This window comes from Patella vulgata, chromosome 4, assembly GCF_932274485.2.
Source record: "Patella vulgata chromosome 4, xgPatVulg1.2, whole genome shotgun sequence".
NCBI lineage: Eukaryota > Metazoa > Mollusca > Gastropoda > Patellidae > Patella > Patella vulgata.
The window spans coordinates 84,787,057-84,799,168 of NC_065882.2; the positions used below are offsets into that span (position 1 = coordinate 84,787,057).

Consider the following 12,112-nt stretch of genomic DNA (forward strand, 5'->3'; position numbering starts at 1 on the left):
TAGTTTGTGTCGAGACGTCGAGGGGACGTTAAACCCCATTTCTCTCACCCTCCCCTTGCCAGGCTCTTTGTCCTGCACCACTGATAAAGAGGAACCACGCTGGAAAATCACTATGATTTTTCTCTGCCAACGCAGGGATCAAACACTGTCCCTTCAGGTTAGCGAGCCAACGTCTTAATGACTGAGCCACCATGGCTCCCCAATCTGAAATAAATTCATAACAAAATACGATTGGTTTAATTAATTTGAGAGGAAGTAACCCGTAATTTTGTACCCTTTTGGATCTATTATGTACCATATTTTTTATTTTATAAAAGAAATGGGGTTTAACTTTGTGCCTTCCTGCACCGAAAAAGCTGACACAAAATGACATACATTGTATATGTCTGGCAGTACTGATTGTAAGGTTCAAAATATACTTTACTAGCAGGATACCCGGCTTCGCTCGGGGGTCATAACTCCGAAACCGGAAGTGGTAGACTAACGCCATCTGGTCTATGTTACTCACCGGTCCGAGCTACCCCTTTACCCCAAATTTCAGACTCAGGGCAGACCTAGTGTAGCCGCCAACCCCGAACAGACTGGCTTCGCTCGGGGGTCATAACTCCGAAACTGGAAGTGGTAGACTAACGCCACCTGGTCTATGTTACTCCCCGGTCCGAGCTACCCATATACCCCAAATTTCAGACTCGGGGCAGACCTAGTGTAGCCGCCAACCCCAAACAGACTGGCTTCGCTCGGGGGTCATAACTCCGAAACCGGAAGTGGTAGACTAACGCCACCTGGCCTATGTTACTCCCCGGTCCGAGCTAACCCTATACCCCAAATTTCAGACTCGGGGCAGACCTAGTGTAGCCACAACCCCGAACAGACAGACAGACAGACAGAGAGACAGACAGACAGACAAACGACAGTCACAAATATATATATTTATTATAGAAGAATTGTGGTCTGTTTAGATTATTTTGGCAGGGGGTTCTTTCCCTTTGACCAGTTGATAGTTTCAAAATTCTGATTGTCCACAACTCATTATAAATTTGTCAGGTGACGAGAATAAGAAAAAATTATGGCAGTCGTAGAAAGGATGGCAGAATGATTCCAAACTTTAATTTGTCAGTTGAAGTCGAAATACAAGGGCCTGAAATTATATCAATGCACTATGTAGCTGCCGTGTCTCTAAGGACACATGTATAAATTTGATAGTCGATATGGGGTTGGGCTATCATGTCTATGCGTTCATTCGTTTGTTTGAAGATATGATTGATGTCGGATTGTTATTGATGTTATGATATTATGGTTCATCTAAATCAAAAAAAGTAAAAATTGATGAATGATATTAAAATAGTTGTCATTAACTCCCCACAACAACATGATTGAGTGCATAGACACGAAAACCCAACCCCATATCGACCAGCCAAGAGATACGCCAGCTACACTGATGAGAGAAAGAGGCACTACAGTCTACCCTTTTTGTGGATTCCAGCTGTCAAGGGTTCTTTTACATGCATTTGGTTTTTAGTCCCATCCAAATGACTAGACACTGTTCCTAGGCAGGCCCTGTTACTAGGCAGGCCCTGTGAATAACTGTGCTAAGTTTGTTTGAGGTCTCCTTGCCTCGAAGGTTTTTAATAACATGTGCTTTTCTAGCAAAATCAATTTTATTTCAATAATTCGCTTGTGCGTAGGAGTCTTTAGCAGCGCAAGGAATCCCAGGGAGGTGGAGAAAAACCACAAGGTTGGACAGGCGACCCTACTCTTAAACAGACACATTTAGGGAATTTATCAAGGAATTAACGTCGCTGAAGAAATTGATGACACATCAATGTTTGCCACTGAGGCGTAAAGTTTTACTTGACATTAACACATGAAAATGAACATAGCGAAAAAGTATAATACTAGAACACCTATTATGGATACAATCACCATAATAAGTATCCTTAAAATTCAGATGTGACGTCATCCTTTGATGTTGGAGTACCATTAGGCTGACCTTAAAAATATCTTTGTTTCGCCTAACGCGACCGACTAACTAAAACCACCCCCGACTTAAATTATTTTATTGCACTTTTCCACGATCTTTTTATTTTATTTTGTGTGTCAACCTGAAATATATCATGAGAGTTATTTCCCTATACTATGGCTATGGTTTGATTCATTATTGAAACTGGTTGATCAAGACGAAAGCGTCATAGGTGTCGCTTCTCAACAAAATGGTTGCAGACGAATACACGTCCATTCCCACGAAATAATTCTGCCTCTATGTCTGTGGTGCGTAGTTTTAAACATGACGACGATATTTTCAATATCCGTTTTCGAGAAAAATGAAAGCACAACGCGCACTATCGTTAAAAACGTGTTGAAGGAGTTTCACACTTCAAGTTCGTGGCTAATCGTGTGCGAGTCGGGCATCACGAAAAATCCCGATGTCATTGATTTGTTTGCCAATAAAGAAGACGAATGTTTCCACCCGGAAAATTATTAAGCTGTCAAATTAGCTCTTAAGTTTAATAAAAACTTTCAGTTCGTTACTTTTTACGTCAGACCCCAAATTCATTAAACAAAATTAATGAATCTGTAGTACAAATGTATACAGCTAATAAGTTTTCTGTATTGATTTCTCTGACTTTAAAAAAAAATCTGAAAAAAAAACCGACCTACCGACCCTTCTCCTTGATTGTGGGTCGGGTTTGGTGAAACAAAGATATTTTTAAGGTCAGCCTTATTTCAAATTATCGTACGGGCAATGTGCCAAGCGTAACTTGGTAAAATATTGAACTCGAGTGACGTATTTCATTGCAAAGCACGTGTCTGTATTTTAAGTTGTTTAATGGTCTCGAGCTTAAGACATTGCGTAATATATTGTAAAAACATTCAGGCCGCACGGTCCTCTTGTTGTTACAATATATTACTTAATATCTCGCTCTCGACCATTCAACAATACATAATAAGTGTTCTAGTATTATATCATAAATCAATTGCTTAATGCTTTCAAGGATTATATTGAAAATGTAGGGTGTGAATTTCCTACAAGACAGAAAAAAGTAGGTTCACTTGACATTCTGCACTGCAATAAAATTGTTCAACAGTATTTTCCTTGAATGAATATTCATGAACCAAACATCAACAATACTGTGGAAACTCATCAAAATCACATTGAATCAAAACACAATATGAACATCAAAGACTATCAACAAGCAGACATGTTATAGGAGAAATCAAGCAATCAAAGGCCACATTCCAATAAAATAATAATAAAAAAAAAAATAAAGAACAATGTTTATAATCAAAAATCGGAAATATCTGGGGAGAAGCTTTGAAATCAATGGAATATGTCACAAAACAAAAAATCGACTGTACTATCAAACGCGAAAACACTGTACACGATGTCTGTCAAGAGATACATATATGATGCTTGATAGCTACGCTTCGTTTTATTTTAATTAATCAAGTTGTCTGAGTCCGATAGATAAGATCGGTCTGTCGATGTAATAGTAATTACAGTGTATAAGAGCATCACAATATTTCCTGGCACAAATAATCATATACTAGTTATCATGCAATGAGACTAGACTACTCAGGGCTGGATTTTAGCATAGATTTAGGATGTCTCTATCAGATATTTCATGTAATTCTGGCCTGGAATATCTGAATAGTATGATGTGGAATTTAATAGAATATATTCACCCTGTCGACAACCCAACAATATAATAATATTTACCATCCATCTACATATATACATAACAGATTAAAGGCTGTAATTGTGAGTTGGAGAGAGAGAGAGGGAGAGAGAGAGAGAGAGAGAGAGAGAGAGAGAGAGAGAGAGAGATGGGTAATGTCCACTAGACACAAACAAGGTCATTTCGAGACTAACATATGGTTTAATTTTATTTCAATAATTCACTTGCACGTAGGGGTCTTTTTTTTAGCAGTGGGAGGAAAACCGGAGGACCCGGAGAAAACCCACGAGGTTGGACAGGCGACCCTTAATGACAGGCCGTATGATCCAGCGCACGCGTGCTAACCATTCGGTCATCCAACCCCCCATCATTAGAAGAGTAGATTGTTTATTATTGTAGTAATAGGTACTTGACAATCGTGACTAAGTCTCGATTATGTTTTTTTATTGTTAAACTTTTAAATAGCTGTTGTGTTTTAATCCAATCAGAACCATCCGATGGTATCAAGATACATTATGTAAGATTTAGATAAAGAACTAGCCATTCTTGCTATAATAGTTTGAAAATAGATAATCTAAAATGAATAATTTGAAAATTTCATTCAAATTACTCTATTGTGAGCGAAGATATTAGCCTTTGAAGGTTTGAAAAGACGTGCAATAATTTCAACCACTGTACTGGTTGTTCGAAGCTAAGTCTCGCTCTTCCATTTTTAGCTTAAATCAAAATATAGCTGAATTGTTGTAATCTATTGAAACCATGCCAGTTAACTCAATGATAGACCGTATGATACAGCGCTTGCGTGCAAACCATTCGGCCATCCAACCCCCCTCCAACTGGGCAAGAGAGAGAGATATTTAATGGCCACTTGACACAATCCAGGTCATTTCGGGACTAACATGGGTCAATTTTTTTTCAATAAGCTGTTTGCCCATTGGGGTCTTTAGCTGTGGGAGGAAACCGGTGGACCGGCAGAATACTCATCAAGAGGTTTGCATGCACATAAAAGATCCCACGACAGTTGGAATTTGATATAAGAGTAGGCTGTAATGGCACACTGTTTTGCGTATGCCCACAGTCTTCATTAGCCCAGTCAGAGCAGAACAGTGATGTTAAAACCTGGTTTCATTTTCATTTACAAAGACACTGTGAATTGAAAATCTGTCAACATGATATGAAAAACCAGGCGGTCATTGTTGCCAAGTTATGTTGTATGTGTAGTACAATGTTTACCATTGGATTAATGGCTGTATTAATTGTACAACCTGGTCATATATAGACCTACACCATCCTTTATATAATATGACCTATGACCTATATATCCCTGATAACATGATCAAATTATCAATAAAATATAATCAATCCATTCAAATCAGCAAAAAATCCAAAAAAAAAATCACAATCTACTGTTCAAATTTAAACATACATTATGCAAGAGCTAAACCTGCCAATTGCAGGTCTTTCTTTAGGCCTGAAATGTTATCTAAATTATTAATTAGATATTAATTAACTTATCCAGACCATAATCAACTCTCGATGGCATCGCTAGCCTGTGATATTTACTGGATTAAAACCCGGTCTGCTGCTTCTGATTAAATCAAAAAATGGATAATCGAGACTATGTTTTTTATGGTACTGACTTTGGTAACGATGATCGAGGCTAGGCCCAAAATTAAATCGCTAAATTCTCGGTTCAGAGTGGATCAATTTGACTGAAAATTTCTGCAAATTCCCTTTACATTATCTAGTTGTTAACTATTATAGTGAGAACTGCCAGCCCTTTATCCAATCTTCCATAATGTATCTTTAATGAAAATAAAAAATGAAGGTGTAAAATATCAAAGAAAGGCCTTTCATCATTCCTAGACATGTGTACAAGCAACATATCCTCAAAGTTTCATATTTTTTAATGGAAAGCCCTAGGGTCATCGTTTGAAAAAGAATGATTTTAGCTCTTTTCCTGTGTGACTCGATTTTCAAAGCTAATTTTACAAGAAAGTGACAAAAATATGGCTTTTAACAATACCCATTAGATAAATTATACATGTGATATTGCAAACTTGAAGACACGTGTAAGATTTAGATAAATAGCTGGCCATTCTCACTACAATAGTTCAAAAAAAGATAATGTAAAATGTCTTAAAAATTTAATTCAAATTACTTTATTCTAAGCGATGTTATGAGTGTTAGAGAGAGAGAGAGAAATGGGGTTTAACGCCCACTCGACACAAACAAGGTCACTTCGTGACTAACATATGGTTTAATTTCACTTCAATAATTCGCTTGTGCGTAGGGGTCTTTAGCAGTGGGGGGAAACTGGAGGACCTGGAGAAAACCCACGAGGTTGGACAGGTGACCCTACTCCTTGTCACGTATAACCGGGGAATCGAAACCACGCCAGTTGACTCAGTGACACACCTTATGATAAATAGCGCACCTGCTAACCATTCGGCCATTCAACCCCCACACGAGTGTTGGAAGATGTAGCGTAAATTGTTCATTATCGTAGCAACGGTACTGGACAAACAAGTCTAAATCTTGATTATCAATTTTATCGTTATTTTTTTAAATCTCTCCGGAGTTCTAATCCATTTAAATCTCTGCCATCTAATGGTCTAGAGAGTTGATTATAGGCTTGTCATGTTTATAATCGTTTAAAGATACATTATGGAAGATTTAGATAAAGAGCTGGCCATTCTTGCTATAATAGTTCCAAAATAGATCATGTAAAATGACTAATTTGAAAATTTCATTCAAATTAATCTATTGCCAGCGAAGATATTAGCATTTCAAGGTATGACAAGACGTGTGCAATAATTTCAACAACCGTACTGATTGTTCGAAGCTAAATCTCGCTCCTCCATTTTTAGATTAAATCAAAATAGGGCTTCACCGTTCTAATCGATTAAATATTGGAGAAATCCGATGCCATCTAGAGTTGATTATGGCCTGGATCAGTTAATTAATGTCAAATTAATAGTTTATAGAACATTTCAGGCCTAAAGAAAGATGTGCAATAGGCAGATTTAGCTCTTGCATAACGTACGTTTAATAATTTAGAAAACATTTAAGGCCTAAAGAAAGACCTGCAATATGCATATTTAGCTGTTGAATAATGTATATTTAAATAACATTTAAAGTAAAATAAGAGACCTGTAATAGGTAGATTTAGCTGGTATATAATACAGGTATAAATCTACCTGTAACATACAGGTATAATCTACCTGTAAGATAACAGGCAGGGATGTATAGATATATAACGTAATGACTATAAAATGTATTCATGCAGTAGATGTGTTGTTATAATCAGCCATTAATTATACATAGATTATAAAAACATGTTCTACCTATGAGTATTATTAAGACTACTGTATTAAAATATAATTTATACATGTATTATGATGACTATTAACCAAGATTATTGTATTAAAATAATAATTTATACATGTAACATGATGACTAGATAGATTACTGTAGGTATTAACCTTAATTTAAATCAAATGAAATATGAACTTCAATGTTTTACTTTTAAGCACCAACTGGGCTTTTAACCCTTGTCGGTTCACGTGGGGTCTCTGTGGACCCCATGAACACGTTTTATAGTGTTTTGTAATAACTACTGGGTACAACTTTCTGAAATTTAGTGACTTTGTCTCCTATACATTTTTACACCAGCAAAGAGATCGGTATTCATCTGCTTCCCACATGCAGAGTTATATTACATGCAAATCCGGCCCAACACTAGAAGGGAACAAGTGGTCCAACCGGACCCCTAACTTATGACTCACAATAGTGATTTCGCCAATGTGTTTTGCTGCCTGATACCATATTGCGTATGTCAGAGTATTCCCTCTTTTAGCATCTGCATGTTACAAATACCAAAAATTAAATGATGAATTCCAAATATTGAATGGTTTTTGTATCAAGCGGGAATTGCCATTTAACCTCTTTATCACATAGTACACAAAGTAGCAATTTCGTGAGAATTATTAGATCTTTTCCATATGCCACTAAAATGTTTTTTGATAATAATTTAGTTGATTTTCAGACGTCAAATATGAATGCAAATAAAAAGCAAACCGCTGCCTTTTAATTCAAATATATTTGTACGTAAAAACTTGAATTATAACTGGGGTCCATATGGACCCCATGATACCTGCTATGTGATTCTCACGACGTGAACCCACAAGGGTTAAAGATGGGCATAGAAATGAAATGAATTGAAATGGGGTATAACATCCTACTGTTCTGCTCCGACTGGGCTAATGAAGATGGACATACGCCATACAGTGTGCTATGAGGGAAACCTACTCTTATCAAATTCCAGCTGCCAAGGGATCTTTAACATGCACGCCAATATGTACACGGGACGTCAGTTTTTCGTAACATCCAAACGACTAGACAGCTGTCCTTGTCAAGCCCTTTGTCCTGCATCAATGCAGCTGACAAGGAGGAACCACGCCGGAAAATCTGGATGAACTTTTTCGGCCAATGCAGTGATTGAACACCCGATGTCCAGGCTAGCGAGCCAGCGTCTTACCCACTTAGCCACGTGATCCCCCGTTTCTCAGTCAGCACCGGGGTCGTGCCCGCGACCTCCAAGCTAGCGAGCCCCAACGCCTTACTCACATAACCACTGTGGCTCCAGACGGGCAGAGACCAAACAGTGTGCTATGACTACTATTAGGGAAATTTTGCCTTGACAGCAGTACTACGACCTACTCTTTTATCTCAAATTCAAACTGTCCCGATTTGTTTTACTTTTCTCCGTCCCATCCGGATGGCTAGATACCATTCCTTGTCAGACCCTCCATCTAGAATCCCTGACAAGGGGTAACAATGCCGGATATGCCTGAGGACTTGGCCAACAACGGGAGCGAACCCAAGAACTGGTTTTATCGAGGTAGTGTCTTAATGACTTAGCCACTATTAAACAAATGAAATGAAATGAGGTTTAACGTCCTACTGTTCTGCTCCGACTGGGCTAATGAAGACGGGAACACGCCATAGAGTGTGCTATGAGGGAAATTTTGCCTGGGCAGCGGCACTATAGCCTACTCTTATATACGTGCAACGCCAATGTATACGCAGGACCTCGTTTTTCCGCCCCATCCAACCGACTAGACAGCTCTCAACTATTAAACAATGATAGATTACTGTATTGACCTAATAACCTATTAAAACCCTGATAAAACCCATGAAGTTGGCCAGGCAACCCTACTCTTTGTCACATGCCGGCCAGGAATCGAAACTACGTCACTAAACCGTATGATCTAAAACATTCGGCCACTCAAAACACTGAAAAACTAATAGAAATCAAATATTTGTTTGACTTAACATTTACATTTTACTATGCAATGGCTAACTGTCACTTTAATAAAAGTAAATTCTATGACAGTTGAGTTTTTGTTGTCCAGAAACGATGGAATGTTTGTTTATGTCCTTCATAATTGACTTTTATCCTCTCGACACAGCATGATGTCTTTCTATATAAACTTAGATAAAAACATAAATTTATCAACAAAACGAGAAAAACAATAACATTTAAAATGTTGTATATAAAAAAATACTTGAAAAAAAAATATGACCTAATACTAGAAGGAAACCAGGTCTTTTCGGATAGAAAAAAAACATTTATTTTAACACTAATTTCAACAGTCATTGTTTTTTTTATTTAGATCTAAAACTTCATTATTTTCATACGTAACATTATGTACCAATTTATTAGATATACATAGTTACTCATATTTTATTGAATTTAAAAATATATCCATGACTCAATTTATATTTACTGATGGGCGTCGTTATAGCTGTCAAACAATAAAATGATTTCACAGGATGTTACTTATATACAATGTACATGTATTCCCCCATGGCAATATCATCCTATTACTTTATTTACAAATGTTTCAATTATTTATATGCATTTCACAAAATGAAACCAGCGGTTGCCAGACAAGATACACCCACATTTATTCAGTCGTTGTTTGTATTTCAGAGGAGAGCCAAAAAAAAAAAGCACCCCTCAATCAACGAATTGAAAAAAATCGCTCCCCTCAAAAATCTTTCCCAGTTTTGATAAGAAGAGTGATTGAGAAATTAAGGAGAGTGATCTGATATTAAGGAGAGTGATTAGTTATGTGCATGGGAAATGATTCTAAGATCAATAACTGCATGTAATGGGGTCATTCCTGGTTTCATAAATGATAATAAACCCCCAATGACTATGTAAAGGAGAGCTATTTTCAGTTTTAAGGGGAGGGGGAAAAAACTCCCCTCAATCGACATTCAGGTGAGCAGCAGGTGCTCATGAGGGATCACTCGCCTTGAAAATCAATGACTGATTTATTTATATGCATTTCACAAAATGAAAAAAACGTAATTGTAAATATAACTAGAATTGCAGACAATACTGAGGCTTTCATCATACCATAATGTTGTGGTGAGCGGATACAAGACTAACTGAACTACCCCATACATACAACTAACATATCCATAACATGCTCTTCGTATCGGCGTCTCATTACCGTATCAAATAATTAACTTGAATTACTTTTAATCAATCATAATCAAACTCGATAAAGCTCAATAAATCTTATATCACTAGAACCGCGTTCACGTCGGCTATTCAAATCGGATGAATATTCTAAGAAATGTGGTCAGTTTTCTGTTCGGCCCGGATCCATGTTAAAGATTGGACGTCACCTATATTTAAAAACTTAATGATAACTGAAAAGCAACCGATATTCCAATTAGGATTTCTATCACAAGAACATTATTCGATATTATTGCTAATATAATTATATAAAATGAATTGGATTTGCTTATAAACAGCTGGTGATTCGGTTTCAGTGGTGTAATATTATGAGATAATGTTAACAAAGAAGCTAGCAAACATTAATTATTACACACTGAAATAAAGCATTTCTATTCCATCTGATTACAATACAGATCTATATTTTGTTTTGTTTTGTTATACTTTCGATGGCCTATACTACATGAAGATCTGACCAGTTGTAGCGATACATGTAGGTCGCGTCAGAGGTCATACGAGCGGCTTTTGACCCTATGACGCCAGTTACTAGTGGATTACAAACAGTTCCGTGCAAAACACGCCTAAAGCTTGCCGTAACAGACCGTTTCTTTGGCTATTCCCTCACATCATCCAGAACACGTCAATGATAACAACTCTTCCAGATCCTAGTGTAGTAAAGACAAGTAAAACGAAATTTTGAACTATAAAAACGAAACGAAATAGGATCTGTGTCTTAATCAGATTGATTTCTATTCTAAGATGACTAAACCCAGATTTTGGTTAAATTTGTTCATCTATACGGATTTTAGTCAAATTCTACTGATTGTTATAATTTCTGACTAATTTGTACAATGGTTTTATACAAAGTAATACCCATTAGTTTCTATAAAAATATTATATACTTCAATGTGCCTCAAATCGTAAAATATCATACTTTTCACAGTCCCATAACTTTTTCGTTTTTATTTCAATAATTTTGCTTGTGTGTTGGTTCATTGGCAGAAGGAAGAAAATAGATGATGCGGAGAAAACACATGACTTTGGGCAGGCGACCCCATGACAAGTATCTACATAACTTTACTCACCTATTAAACTCATAAACACAGAACACAATTACTAAACTACATGTATATAACACTTGCTTATACTTATTTAATTACTAAACTATAACACTTACTTATACTTATTTATTTGGGTGACGTTTCAAAAAGTAAGTGAGAGAATACTCTTCGAAAAGAAATGAAATGAAATGGGGTCTAACGTCCTACTGTTCTGCTCCGACTGGGCTAATGAAGACGGGCATATGTCATACAGTGTGCTATGAGGGAAATTTTGCCCGGATAGCGGTGTTATGGCCTACTCTTATATTGAATTCCAACTGCCAAGGGATCTTTTACGTGTACATCAATGTGTACACGGGAACTCTCTTTTTTTACCCATCCGAACGACTACACATTGTCCCTTGCCAGACCCTCTGTCCTGCATAACTGACAAAAGGGAACCACAATGGAGAGTCCCAATGAACTTTCTCGGCCAACGCAGGGATCGAACATGTGATCTCCAGGCTAGCGAGCCAACGTCTTACTCGCTTAGCCACCATGGCTCCACTCTTCGAAAAACATCGTCCAAATAAATTAGCAGCTGGTTTTTCCATGCATGTGTTATATTTTATTGCTTTATCTAGTTACTCAATGTCTCTAAAGGATTAATAACTTATTTACCAAGTCTGGACATACAAATTATCATACAGTAAGCATGGAAACAAGCTATCTGGTCACAGACATGGTCAGATTATTACACGATGTATATATTATAATTTGTGTCTGATAATATCTGTCAGAGGTGCCTTATGTCCTGCTTTCACAATTACCATTTTAATCAAAGTTTTTGATACCTGCAC

At 37.0% G+C, this 12,112-nt stretch overlaps 1 protein-coding gene across 1 annotated transcript in view; it reads right to left on the reverse strand.

Moving 5' to 3' along the window:
* LOC126818138 (dmX-like protein 1) overlaps positions 1-12,112 on the reverse strand; it is a 38,163-nt gene that overhangs the window by 9,736 nt on the left and 16,315 nt on the right. The window lies entirely within an intron of this gene.